This window comes from Schistocerca nitens, chromosome 3 (assembly GCF_023898315.1).
Source record: "Schistocerca nitens isolate TAMUIC-IGC-003100 chromosome 3, iqSchNite1.1, whole genome shotgun sequence".
Taxonomy (NCBI): domain Eukaryota; kingdom Metazoa; phylum Arthropoda; class Insecta; order Orthoptera; family Acrididae; genus Schistocerca; species Schistocerca nitens.
In genome coordinates, this window is record NC_064616.1 from 854,773,120 (window position 1) to 854,787,532 (window position 14,413).

Genomic DNA, 14,413 nt, shown 5'->3' on the forward strand with positions numbered 1-14,413 from the left:
GAGCAATTCGACGATGGCGACTGGATCTTTCAACACGATCGAGCACCTGTTCATAATTCACGGCCTGTGGCGGAGTGGTTGCACGACAGTAACATCCCTGTAATATACTGGCCTGCACAGAGTCCTGACCTGAATCATACAGAACACCTTTGGGATGTTTTCGAACGCCAAATTCGTGCCAGGCCTCACCGACCGACATCGATACCTCTCCTCAGGTCAGCACTCCGTGAAGAATGAGCTGCCATTCCCCAAGAAACCTTCCAGCACCTGATTGAACGAATGCCCGCGAGAATGAAATCTGTCATCAAGGCAAGGGGTGGGCCAACACCGTATTGAATTCCAGCATTACCGATGGAGCGCGCCACGAACTTCTACGTCATCTTCAGCCATGTGTCTAGATACTTTTGATCACATATTGTGTCAACAAACTGGTGTGTCGTTGGGAGAAATGTATTGGTCAACGGGGTGACTATGTTGAGAAATAAAAATGTAGACACGAAGAATAAAGATGTAGGATGATAGTAACGTTTGTTTAATTAAAAAGCCTGAAGATTTCTTACAAAAAAATTTCGGATGCATTACTTTTCAGCACGCTCTTGTACTGTATTAGGTGTCTAATTCTCTAGTGATCTCAGTGTCGAAAGGACTTAATACCCTAATAATCCACCTTTTAGTACGTGCGTAACGACCTGGTATTCGACGGTGTATGGGTAGTCAAAATCTAACTTTCCTTTCTTAAGGCAATCGTCTTTCGATATTAGAATGCCGCAGTTCCTTTTACAGCACGGATAAGAGCATCGACCGCTCTCTTCTGATACCAATGACCAAATTCTGGCTACCCTAAAAGTTAGAATGCTACAATTCTCGATAGTTCTGGAGAGAAGGCAGTAAACAGAAAAGGTCCACGACGTTAGGAGTTGTGAAGCCCGGTAGTTGTCACTGCCGTAATGGTCCTCGAGAGCATCAATCGCATCTGCGAAGGAGTAATAAAATGAACGGAAGCGCCTGGGATATCGGCCGAAACTCTCGCTACATTAGCTCGTATCATATTACACGAAATTAGCAACGCAAAACCGTATTAAGACGGCGGTCGGTGCGGCTCGGCGCGGCCAGATGCTCGCACTATTAAAAGCGCTGCTTGTTTTTTCCCAGAAGAGCGCCGCCAGCTGCTACCGGTTCGGGCGCTTAATTGATTGAAACGGCCCGAGCAATTACCGGCGTGCGTGTCCAACGCAGGCTGCGCCGCGCGCGGCGACAGCCCAGAGGCCAGAGCCACAACTGTCCGACGGCGATCCTCCTTTTTGGCATCTGCCGATGAAGACGTAGCCCCTGCCCGTCACAGACCTGCCTGCTGGTTCTGACCCACTGTCGGCGGCGCGTACTGCCCTTGCCAGACTGTCACGCCACCCTGCCTTTCTTCATTTCGATATTCCTACATCTACATCTGTAATTTTTTTCCTCGTTCTTGAAAAGGTTAACCCTAAACTCCTGGATAATACTAAGATCTCACCCTCTTCGTGAGCTCAACATCTGACTCATTATGAAAGGACGCCCACGCAGTTTTACAGGTTAACAAACAGGAATTTGCGGTGCACGAAGAGGAAACCGAACATCGTCGCTACATTTCTGATCTCAGCCGAGAGTATTTATAGTGTTAGACTAGGTGTCTCAATAATAAAAAAGCACTCCGTCTTCAGGCCACGAGTGGCCTACCGGGACCGACCGACCGCCGTGTCATCCTTAAGGATGATGCGGATAGGAGGGGCGTGGGGTCAGCACACCGCTCTCCCGGTCGTTATAATGGTATTCTTGACCGAAGCCGCTACTATTCGGTCGAGTAGCGCCTCAATTGGCATCACGAGGCTGAGTGCACACCGCAAAATAGCAACGGCGCATGGTGGCCTGGATGGCCACCCATCCAAGTGCCGACCACGCCCGACAGCGCTGAACTTCGTTGATCTCACGGGAACCGGTGCATCCACTGCTGCAAGGCCGTTGCCCTAAGTGTCTCGATAGAAAGTTTATATCTGAAGAACTCTCTGCGCACATGCAACAAATCAGAGGAGAGTGGGAAGGGGGTGTACGTTCATCGCTGGGTTGGCCTTTACCAATTAGTCGATATGGGGCGCTTCTCGGGAGCGGACTGGTCGTTCTGTGTGCGAGGATTTTACAAAAACGGTAATTCGACGACTATAGCTCGGAGGAAATTTTGCATGATTTTGGATTGCATAGTGTAAATGACGCTCAAAGTATTTCCCTTATCCGGAAATGGCTCAAAAAAGTTTGAGGAGACCGATTCAACACTGGTCAAACCGAAGTCTGGGCGATCAAGGTCATTAAGAACGGGCGAATACGTGGAGAGTGTAAATTGGTCTGTTGGTGACGATCCTAACCTCTCCATTCCTAAGCGTCCGAGTTCTTTAAATGTGCAGAAATCATCACTGCACTGAATTTAGCAAAAATAACTTAAACTGCACCCTTCCAAAATCCAAATGTTGGAAGAATTAAAATCTCAGGATGCCAGGCATAGGCAGCAGCTGGTGAAAGATGTGTCTTAGTGCTCTTCATTTAACATCTCGCTTTCTGACGAGGCTCATTTTCATCCGAACGGTCACGTCAATAAGCAAACTTACCCCTATTGGAGTGCAGTGAATCCTAAACAGAAGCATAAGAAACCCCTTCATTCGCCCAAAGTTACTGTATAAGCTGCGACGTCGGCACGAGGAATTATTATACTTTTTCGTGGACGAGAGCGGTCGTGCAGTTACAGTGAATTCGGAACGTTATTTGACGATGTTGAATGACTCTTTGGCGCCTGAATTGCAAAACATTCCTGGTCATAACCAGAGAACATGGTGTCAGCAAGACACGTCCAATGCGTCTGTATTGCAAATTCATGAAATTTTCCCTGGTAAATTGATCTCCAGGACGAAGTGGCCGTGCGGTTAAAGGCGCTGCAGTCTGGAACCGCAAGACCGCTACGGTCGCAGGTTCGAATCCTGCCTCGGGCATGGATGTATGTGATTTCCTTAGGTTAGTTAGGTTTAACTAGTTCTAAGTTCTAGGGGACTAATGACCTCAGAAGTTGAGTCCCATAGTGCTCAGAGCCATTTGAACCATTTGATCTCCAGGAGGGATGACATAAATTAACCTGCACACAGTCTACATTTGAGCCCCATGGATTTTTTATGATGAGGATATGTCAAATCTAAAGTGTATGTCAATAATCTGACTTCTCTAGAACAACTAAAAGAAAATAAACGTTGCGAAGGGGTAGCTATCCCAGTTTCTGCACGCCGAGCCGTCACGCAAAATTTTGTTTATAGTTTAAAGGAGTGCCGTAGGCATGCTGGATGGCATTTAAATGAAATTATTTTTAAGAAGTAAATTTCTAAACTGTATATTTCAATAATAAATAAAGATTCTGTCGATAGACTTCAACCTCTATTTTATTCTGACACATCGAATATATAGTTTCTTTTGATACACCCTATATAATGAAACTAGCTGAGAAAACTTGGTTGCCCGGCAATTTTTTATAGCTGTGTTGAGACTTCGTACATGTGGAATTTATTCTTGAATTATAAACCGCCTTTGTTACAATGTCTGAAGCAGTAAGAAGTAGCGGATCATAACTGGCTCACTGAATCCGACCCGCACAACTTGGTCACCCACCAAACATCAGACATAAAGCTGCAATATAAAACGAGTGGAAGAAGATATGAAACCAATGTGATCTCCCAATTAGGCATCATTTACACACAAAGGATCGACTGAAGTCGAGGACGTTTCTCTGGAAAACTATCCAAAGATCAGGATTTTTTTTAGGAAGAAAGAGATTAGCAGGTACAGCGACGAAGAAACGTCAAGCAAAATGTATCCCTTATTAATGATGTGACGAAGCATTTTCCTGTTTTTAACCTTCCAAGAAGTCTCCGGATGAGATGAAACAGAATAAGAACTGGAACGCCTCGCTGTAAAAGCTTGATAACAAAGTGGTTTCTTGCGAACGATCCTTTTTGTGAGTGCGGTGGACATCAAACAATACATCATATTTTAATTTGTGACATTTTTAGTTTCAAAGGAGGAGGAAATAAACACATCCACAGTGTCTCCGGAGAAGCGCACCAGATACTTAGGAGAAGAAGACCTTCTTAGCAAAGATTGCATAAAAATCTTAATTGTAGATAACCAGTTTCGGTAAAACTAAGTTACTACTTTCAGATTTTCATAAAGGTTATTACAAACATTTTGTGCCTGTTACACACAAACTCTTTCCATTGAATATTGAATTTTCAGGTAGATAAACATGAAATGAGCAATGCGTTGGCATGTCATCACTCATTTCATATTTATGTACCTGGAAATTCAATGAAAAGATTTTATATGTGGCTGGCACAAGATGTTTGTAATAACCTTCATGAAGATCTGAAGAAGGTAACTTAGTTTTACTGAAACCGGTTCTCTACTTTTCTATAGTGATCTCGGCTAAGAAGTTCTTCTTCTCCTGAGTAATCACTACAGATCGCCCCCTTCGAGCTCAACATGAGTAAACTATAGCCCAGCAGTGTCTGAATAATTTTCATTGTGGTATTTGACTTTAGCCTGTGTATTGTACATCTTACCTTGTCTCTTTTTCATTTAAATACTTCATTTAGATTCATGAGATTCTGTGCTTTACAGTTCAGACGTGCTATCTGCAGTGCGCATAGTGTATTTTCATATTTACTTAGTATTTTTTTCTCATATATTATCTGGTTTATTATGATCTGTGTTCTTTACTTTGTGATGTATTAACGTAAAGTGTCGTTACTTTTTGACGTGTTATTGTCTTCGCCGTGTCCAACGAATATATACACTGATAAGAAGAAAAAAAAAAAACCATGAACCATGGACCTTGCCGTTGGTGGGGAGGCTTGCGTGCCTCAGCGATACAGATAGCCGTTCCGTAGGTACAACCACAACGGAGGGGTATCTGTTGAGAGGCCAGACAAACGTGTGGTTCCTGAAGAGGGGCAGCAGCCTTTTCAGTAGTTGCAAGGGCAACAGTCCGGATGATTGACTGATCTGGCCTTGTAACAATAACCAAAACGGCCTTGCTGTGCTGGTACTGCGAACGGCTGAAAGCAAGGGGAAACTACGGCCGTAATTTTTCCCGAGGGCATGCAGCTTTGCTGTATGATTAAATGATGATGGCGTCCTCTTGGGTAAAATATTCCGGAGGTAAAATAGTCCCCCATTCAGATCTCCGGGCGGGGACTACTCAAGAGGAAGTCGTTATCAGGAGAAAGAAAACTGGCGTTCTACGGATCGGAGCGTGGAATGTCAAGTCCCTTAATCGGGCAGGTAGGTTAGAAAATTTAAAAAGGGAAATGGATAGGTTAAAGTTAGATATAGTGGGAATTAGTGAAGTTCGGTGGCAGGAGGAACAAGACTTTTGGTCAGGTGAATACAGGGTTATAAATACAAAATCAAATAGGGGTAATGCAGGAGTAGGTTTAATAATGAATAAAAAAATAGGAGTGCGGGTTAGCTACTACAAACAGCATAGTGAACGCATTATTGTGGCCAGGATAGGCACAAAGCCCATGCCTACTACAGTAGTACAAGTTTATATGCCAACTAGCTCTGCAGATGATGAAGAAATAGATGAAATGTATGACGAGATAAAAGAAATTATTCAGGTAGTGAAGGGAGACGAAAATTTAATAGTCATGGGTGACTGGAATTCGAGTGTAGGAAAAGGGAGAGAAGGAAACATAGTAGGTGAATATGGATTGGGGCTAAGAAATGAAAGAGGAAGCCGCCTGGTAGAATTTTGCACAGAGCACAACTTAATCATAGCTAACACTTGGTTTAAGAATCATGAAAGAAGGTTGTATACATGGAAGAACCCTGGAGATACTAAAAGGTATCAGATAGATTATATAATGGTAAGACAGAGATTTAGGAACCAGGTTTTAAATTGTAAGACATTTCCAGGGGCAGATGTGGACTCTGACCACAATCTATTGGTTATGACCTGTAGATTAAAACTGAAGGAACTGCAAAAAGGTGGGAATTTAAGGAGATGGGGCCTGGATAAACTGAAAGAACCAGAGGTTGTACAGAGTCTCAGGGAGAGTATAAGGGAACAATTGACAGGAATGGGGGAAAGAAATACAGTAGAAGAAGAATGGGTAGCTTTGAGGGATGAAGTAGTGAAGGCAGCAGAGGATCAAATAGGTAAAAAGACGAGGGCTAATAGAAATCCTTGGGTAACAGAAGAAATATTGAATTTAATTGATGAAAGGAGAAAATATAAAAATGCAGTAAATGAAGCAGGCAAAAAGGAATACAAACGTCTCAAAAATCAGATCGACAGGAAGTGCAAAATGGCTAAGCAGGGATGGCTAGAGGACAAATGTAAGGAAGTAGAGGCTTGTCTCAGTAGGGGTAAGATAGATACTGCCTATAGGAAAATTAAAGAGACCTTTGGAGAGAAGAGAACCACTTGTATGAATATCAAGAGCTCAGATGGCAACCCAGTTCTAAGCAAAGAAGGGAAGGCAGAAAGGTGGAAGGAGTATATAGAGGGTTTATACAAGGGCGATGTACTTGAGGACAATATTATGGAAATGGAAGAGGATGTAGATGAAGATGAAATGGGTGATAAGATACTGCGTGAAGAGTTTGACAGAGCACTGAAAGACCTGAGTCGAAACAAGGCCCCGGGAGTAGACAACATTCCATTAGAACTACTGATGGCCTTGGGAGAGCCAGTCATGACAAAACTCTACCATCTGGTGAGCAAGATGTATGAGACAGGCGAAATACCCACAGACTTCAAGAAGAATATAATAATTCCAATCCCAAAGAAAGCATGTGTTGACAGATGTGAAAATTACCGAACTATCAGTTTAATAAGTCACAGCTGCAAAATACTAACGCGAATTCTTTACAGACGAATGGAAAAACTGGTAGAAGCGGACCTCGGGGAAGATCAGTTTGGATTCCGTAGAAATGTTGGAACACGTGAGGCAATACTAACCTTACGACGTATCTTAGAAGAAAGATTAAGAATAGGCAAACCTACGTTTCTAGCATTTGTAGACTTAGAGAAAGCTTTTGAAAACGTTAACTGGAATACTCTCTTTCAAATTCTGAAGGTGGCAGGGGTAAAATACAAGGAGCGAAAGGCTATTTACAATTTGTACAGAAACCAGATGGCAGTTATAAAAGTCGAGGGGCATGCAAGGGAAGCAGTGGTTGGGAAAGGAGTGAGACACGGTTGTAGCCTCTCCCCGATGTTATTCAATCTGTATATTGAGCAAGCAGTAAAGGAAACAAAAGAAAAATTCGGAGCAGGTATTAAAATTCATGAAGAAGTAGCAAAAGCTTTGAAGTTCGCCGATGACATTGTAATTCTGTCAGAAACAGCAAAGGACTTGGAAGAGCTGTTGAACGGAATGGACAGTGCCTTGAAAGGAGGATATAGGATGAACATCAACAAAAGCAAAACGAGGATAATGGAATGTAGTCAAATTAAATCGGGTGATGCTGAGGGGATTAGATTAGGAAATGAGACACTTAAAGTAGTAAAGGAGTTTTGCTATTTGGGGAGCAAAATAACCGATGATGGTCGAAGTAGAGAGGATATAAAATGTAGACTGGCAATGGCAAGGAAAGCGTTTCTGAAGAAGAGAAATTTGTTAACATCGAGTATAGATTTAAGTGTCAGGAAATCATTTCTGAAAGTATTTGTATGGAGTGTAGCCATGTATGGAAGTGAAACATGGACGGTAAATAGTTTGGACAAGAAGAGAATAGAAGCTTTCGAAATGTGGTGCTACAGAAGAATGCTGAAGATAAGGTGGGTAGATCACGTAACTAATGAGGAGGTATTGAATAGGATTGGGGAGAAGAGAAGTTTGTGGCACAACTTGACTAGAAGAAGGGATCGGTTGGTAGGACATGTTCTGAGGCATCAATGGATCACCAATTTAGTATTGGAGGGCAGCGTGGAGGGTAAAAATCGTAGGGGGAGACCAAGAGATCAATACACTAAGCAGATTCAGAAGGATGTAGGTTGCAGTAGGTACTGGGAGATGAAGAAGCTTGCACAGGATAGAGTACCATGGAGAGCTGCTTCAAACCAGTCTCAGGACTGAAGACCACAACAACAACAACAAGCAAAAAAATTATGACCACTGCCCACCGCGATTTTGGATGCCGCTTGGTGGCGTTGCGGACACGCGATGCGGTAACAAAAGTATGTAAGCGGAGCAGAGACGGATGGGGCATCGCCCTAGCAAACATACGGGGTGCGAATCGGGAAATCCACTGAGGGATGCGACTGTGACATACGCCAGATTATTATTACGCAGAGTCTGTGAAAGAGTATCTCGAAAATGTCCTACTGTCGTGAGCATTTACAGAAAGAGACGTGTCAGGAAACTACCAATAGGCGCTAAATGGTTGGACGTCCACGGCTCTTGACAGTACGTGGGGTTCGGAGGCTTGTCTGCTCTGAAAAGTACGTCAGATGGAAATCTGTGGCATCTCTGCCAAAAGAGCACAATGCTGGTGTACGCACAAGTGCTTCGGAGCACACAGTTCATCATATGTTGGCCGGCCGTGGTGGCCGAGTCTGGAACCGCGCGACCGCTACGGTCGCAGGTTCGAATCCTGCCTTGGGCATGGATGTGTGTGATGTTTTTAGGTTGGTTAGGTTTAAGTAGTTCTAAGTTCTAGGGGACTGATGACCTCAGCTGTTACGTCCCATAGTGCTCAGAGCCATTTTTCATGTTGTTGAACATGGAGCTCCACAGCAGACCATCCCTACGTGTTAACGTGTCGAGCCAACGACATCACTAGTTATAATTTGTGCACGGGATCATCGGGATTCCGTCGTCGATCAATGGAAACGTCTCGGCTCTTCTGGTGAATCACATTCTTGCTGCACTAGGCCGATGGCCATCTCCACAAACTTCGTCATCGAGATGAAGGGCGGATCGAAACGTGCAGCGTGCCATGGACGCAGGCTGGTGGGAGCAGTATTATGCTGTGGGAGACATTCACCTGCGCTTGCGTGAGGCCTGTGATAGCAATCAAAGACACACTGACAGCTGCGAACACTCTCCATCCCTTCATACTTGATGTCTTCCCCAATGGTGATGTCATATTTCAGCAGTATAGTTGTTCGTGGCTCGGAGCCAGAACCGTGACACAGTGGTTTGAGGAGCGTTATAGTGAACTCACGTTGATGTCTCGGCTACCGAATTCGCGTGATGTAAATCCTATAGAACATATCTTGGTCGCTATTGGTCGCCATCACCGTGTAAGCAAATGAGCGGATGGTTATTTACGCGAATTACATGACCTGTGCGTAGACATCTGATGCCACATACCTCCACACACCTGCCAACAAACTGTCAGATACCTGATACTGAGAATCGTTGATTTACTTCGATCCAAAGACGGGTAATCAAGCTATTATGGAAGTGTTAATAATGTTTCGGCTCATCAGTGTATATTTTCAAGACGCTGTCCATCCATTCATGATGTAGTGCGGCTGTATTTAGTTACTTTTCCACTATCTTTTCCATCTCTCATACAATTACAATGTCTTCGGTAAATCTTAAAATTTTTGTTGTTTCTCTGTTAACTTTAAATTCCTTTATAAATAATGCTTTTTCATTTACTGCATCCTTGTACAGACTGAATAACATACGTCATAGACTATAAATCTATGTGAATATCGATTGTCGATGGACAAAGTAAGTGAAGCTTAGGGCGTGACGGGACAGGTTACCTACTTTGTCGCGCGGGAATATAATGACATTTTACTCGTTAGTGTAAATGCGACGCAGTGTATACAAACAAAGTTTTAATAATTGTGGAATGTTGCGTATGCTAAGAGATGTATATACAGCGGCGGAACGGAACGGTTTTCACTGTACTCGCGCTTTGTCTACATATTTGTTGATGCTGCACGCCCTTACATCAGCCAACCTGCTGTGTGAACTTCCAACTCTGGCGACGGGAAACAGTCAAGCTGGTCATTTGCCTTCTGTATACGGATCAAGGCAATGGATGCATTATCGGCGCTTTCTCAGCTTACCAGTTAAGGCACCGACTAGATCGTGCTAGAAAGTCAATAGTGGACTGCAGCAATCAACATCGTGAGAAATTTTTGTGACAATTTCAGGTTGTTATACTCGTACATAGTGTCAAAAATGCTCTCGGTTGTCAATAATTGTATATGACTGAGAGTCTCAAGAAAGAGGATGTAGTGAACTACAATAACTGCTACACACGTAAGTAATTTTCATTCCTGTTCCTTGCATTTAACAGTAAAAGCTTTGAATACACTTCTTTCACATAGCAACTGCGTCTCATAAACGTGGGAACTATTACGAAACTTAGAAGTATGTATTTTGTGTTTTTGAAATGGCTACCACGTACCCAAAATTTACGTAACAATGAAACTTTTTCACTTCTTCTCGGAAAGGCGATCTAAGGACCACGAGTCAATTTCATTTCCTTATTCGTTGTATTCTTTTCTTCCAGTGCTCTTTCACTTGTGTTTATTCTTCATGTCTTCTGACCTCTTCACCAGTTTCTTTCACCTTCCTGCCTTAGAACCCATCCATTTCCAATACTTTTCACCCGTACCTTCTCTGTCAACCGTTCTTTCAGCTTTTATGTAATTTTTTTCTAAACCCTTTTTTTTACTTCATGGATCTAACTTGTTGTTGATTTTAAAATCTTTTGGTTAATCTGCTCTTTTGTATTCGATATAAATGTCCAAAAAGTATCAGACTTCTTTTTGTCATTACTTCTAATATTATTTCTATGTTGAGGTAAACGTCATACTGACTACATAATTACCATCCTTCCATAGTTTTTCTTGAGCCTAGTATTTTTCTAATAATTCGCCTTTCTAGTATATGTTATTGATCTAAATTACAATTTAATGGTAGACGTTCGCTTGCATGTAGACATTCTGATTTCACTACTGTTTTTCATTCCCTTATTTTTGCATCTTTAGACAGGAATTTTTGTTGCTGAAATTTTTAATTATACCTTATGCTCTTCCCATTTTATGTATCCTTTCCTCTGCAGCAGCTTTTTCCAAACGATTTCCTTGAATTATCCCATCAAAATATTTAAATTTTTCTGTCTTTTCAATTTGGTCAATATCTGTTTTCAGAAATTTCGCCATGTTTTTAATGTTTGTAATTTTCTCTGTAGGAAGTCTTAAACCGTTCCAATTGGCTATTTCTTCTAAAATATTAATTATATTACAGTAGATGTCACACTTTCAGAAAGTATAGCTCAGTCATCTGCAAATGCGAGACAGTTCATTCCTATATTTTTTTCTCCTCTTCACAGCCTTATTGGTGAAATCTTACATTCGTTCAGTTTTTCGTTCCAAATTCTCAATTTTTTTCTTGTACACAATTAAAAAGAATTGGGGACAGGCCATCACGTTTCCATACACTTGTGTTTATTTCGAAGGGCTGAGGTATTTTCCTCATTGATTTCACTTTAGGTACTGTGTCTGTAACCGTTTCACGAATTACAGACTTCGTAATATAGACTTTTCGGCACTTTCTTGGCTTGTTTTACCTATAGTTTGTCTGTGAATGGAATCAAAGGCATTTTTAAAATAAGTAACCATTATTAGAGTATCTTTTGAATTCAGTAATCTGTGGCGAATGGTTGACTTCAAAGTTCAGGTAAACTATTGTTCGGAACATGAATTATGAAGTTTATCGTTTACCACTTTATACTTATCTCGTCGCACAAAGGTGAGCTGATATTTACAGTTTTTATAGTCTAACCTTTATCTAGTAATTCTAAGTGACAACGTGTAAATTTATTTCCTACTACAAAGTGTATTATTACTACGACTGTAACAGGAGTTACGTGTACTTTTTCATGCTTTCAGCTTACTCTAAATGTGTTCGTTTGGTTATTTTTCTAGCATTGCACAATTTCATCACATTTTCTTCAGTAGCACATCCAGCAGTGTTTAGTGATACGGATATGAACAATAATTGTTTACAAAATTGAGGTAAAATAACGCGAGCTCCGCTATCGCTAGCAAATCAAATGAATTCTTTAAATAATTTAAACGCTTGCAGCAGTAGCAGAGGCTTCATTCACCTTTCAAGCTTCTTAGATAGTATCTTTCTGGCAACGTTTGTAACAAGTTTTTACATGAAGGAGAGTTTTAGTTCGGACTAGATCGTTACTATTAACTCATTTGTCTGCGTTATATTAGAGTGAAGACTCATCCTTTGAAGAAATGATAGAATTAGTTTGAATATTTGATCGAGAGGGGTGAGTAAAGCTAATCTTGGGATTTTAGTATGAAACTTCTTGACACAACTATGATGTTTAAACATCATTTGCAACGCTATATTAGACTGTTTATTCTACACTATTATTAAAGCCATTGAAATATATTGTTCCATATTAGAAGATAACTGAGGGTAGTGCTTCACAGTATAATAAATTTTTACACAGTCGACACTAACTCGTCGTAATGCAGCTTGAAAATCAATTACAGTACGGCTGAAATCATGCGAAACTAACGTATCGCTATGAAAATTGTGCCAGTTAAAAATGGAGTCATAGAACCATTTGCTGGCTTTGTGTTTAGGACTGATGAAGGCAACGAGGGGCTGGACAACAAAATAAATAAACAGAGGATTAAAAATGACCAGGACTGGTCTCAGTAAATTAAATATAGTTTTAAGAACGAAGAGTCAGATGTTTTTAAATGTAAAGTATAAAATCGGAGTGAATTCCAAGCTTCGATGTATAACTGTGAGACATAGACTTTTAATGTGAAAACAATTGAAAAACTATTTCAAAAATGAATGTTTCTCAGGGAACAATGCAAAAATGCATGAGGGTAACTGCAAGTAGGGACAGGAAAACATATTCGAATCAAGGAGCAAATTTTAATGGGAGGCGTAATTACGACTTAATGATAAACAAGTGGAAGTGTGTGGAACAGTAGCCATGTTAATGGATGGTGGACGGTCGGAGGCAATTCCTTACTGGACCCCTAGAGATCGAGACGACAACCTCATCGAAGGTTTGTAAACGGCATTAGAAAATATGAACCACGAATACAGATGCGTACAATTGAAGACATTAATGCAAAGAATATTCTAGGGGAGGCATTTATTCAGTGATGTATAACAAATGCCTCATAATGGACCCCAAGAAATTGAATTAAAGATAGGCCCTTGTCAAAGGCGCCTGCCATGTCCTCCATTATGCAAATCGAATAATTCCTAGAAATTCCGTCCACCACGCTTATAACCCTGTTTAGTTTACCATCGATAGATTTTCCTTTTCTGAATTCAAAGTGACTCTGGTGCAGCATATGAAGCTTCCTGTGTGCCTTCAGGCAGTAACACAGCAACCTCTACTGAACTTTGGCCAAAGTATTCTGATGTGTAAATGTTTATAGCTGTTAGTAACATACACGATTTACAACGGTTTCGTCTCTTCTAGATCTGCGGAATCAGGAGTAAAATTCGTGAGCTATTAAGAACAGATGTCAAAGGAAGCAGAATTTCCGGAGCTACATGTTACATATGTATTGTCGGGGACCTGTAGATTTAACCTTCTTCCTACAGATAATTGAAGTAGCTTTTTCTGCCTCAAGAAGAAGTACAATACTGTTATTATAATATTAAATATGCATGTGATGTCGAAGGCAAGTGTGATTTTCATTGTCTGTAGCTGAGACGTCGTATGGAAGAAGTGACTGACACTGTCCAGACTGTAATAGTGCTTCCTTCAGCACTTCGTAGAGTTGATTAACACCGATGATTTTAATTTACCAAAAGCAGTCTGTATGGCTGCCCCATCTGTTGAACTCTAATTTGCTGCCAAGGTAATTTTCACAATGCGCTTATTTTAAGATTAATAATTTTTGCCTTGTGCTCTCCCTCCAGCAGGTGGTGATTGTTGTAGCTTACCTGACGTTTTCCTCTTTTCACTGTTGGCTGGTAAACTCGCAGACTTACCTAATATTTTCCTTAATGTGGCCAGTTCTTCATTCTGTTGCATTTTTACCATATCTAGCGATCTCTTCATTGGCAATGCTACATTTTTCAGTTACTACACGTATTCTTTCAGTAGGTATGCTCTGCAATCGACACAGTCATGCTGCTGCAGTGTAAATTCATGTGTTAGTTGAGACAGATGACTCCACTCAGCTGATTTAAGGTCAAAAGTTGTTGCTGAGAAAGTTTTGATCGTCCGATCAATGTGCAGAATATCTAACCAACGTGATGACATTGAGGCCACTCATAGTGACGTTCTGGTTTACACTACAACCATGAATTCTCACCTTGGCCGAAATGATCGTCAGTCCTAGGTCATTTTTGGTACTTGCATCAGC